Genomic DNA, 230 nt, shown 5'->3' with positions numbered 1-230 from the left:
AAGATAGATAATGGGGGCAAGTCCATACAAGGAAGATGTGTCAGTACAACTATGCCCCTCGGTGCAGTGTGGTTATTCTGTTTCCCACCCACAACCCCCCTAAGATAGATAATGGGGGCAAGTCCATATAAGGAAGATCTGTCAGTACAACTATGCCCCTCGGTGCAGTGTGGTTATTCTGTTTCCCACCCCCACGCACCCACACCCCCCTAAGATAAATAAGGGGGCCA

Source organism: Triticum aestivum, chromosome 3B (assembly GCF_018294505.1).
Source record: "Triticum aestivum cultivar Chinese Spring chromosome 3B, IWGSC CS RefSeq v2.1, whole genome shotgun sequence".
Lineage (NCBI taxonomy): Eukaryota > Viridiplantae > Streptophyta > Magnoliopsida > Poales > Poaceae > Triticum > Triticum aestivum.
This window is presented reverse-complemented; position numbering follows the sequence as displayed.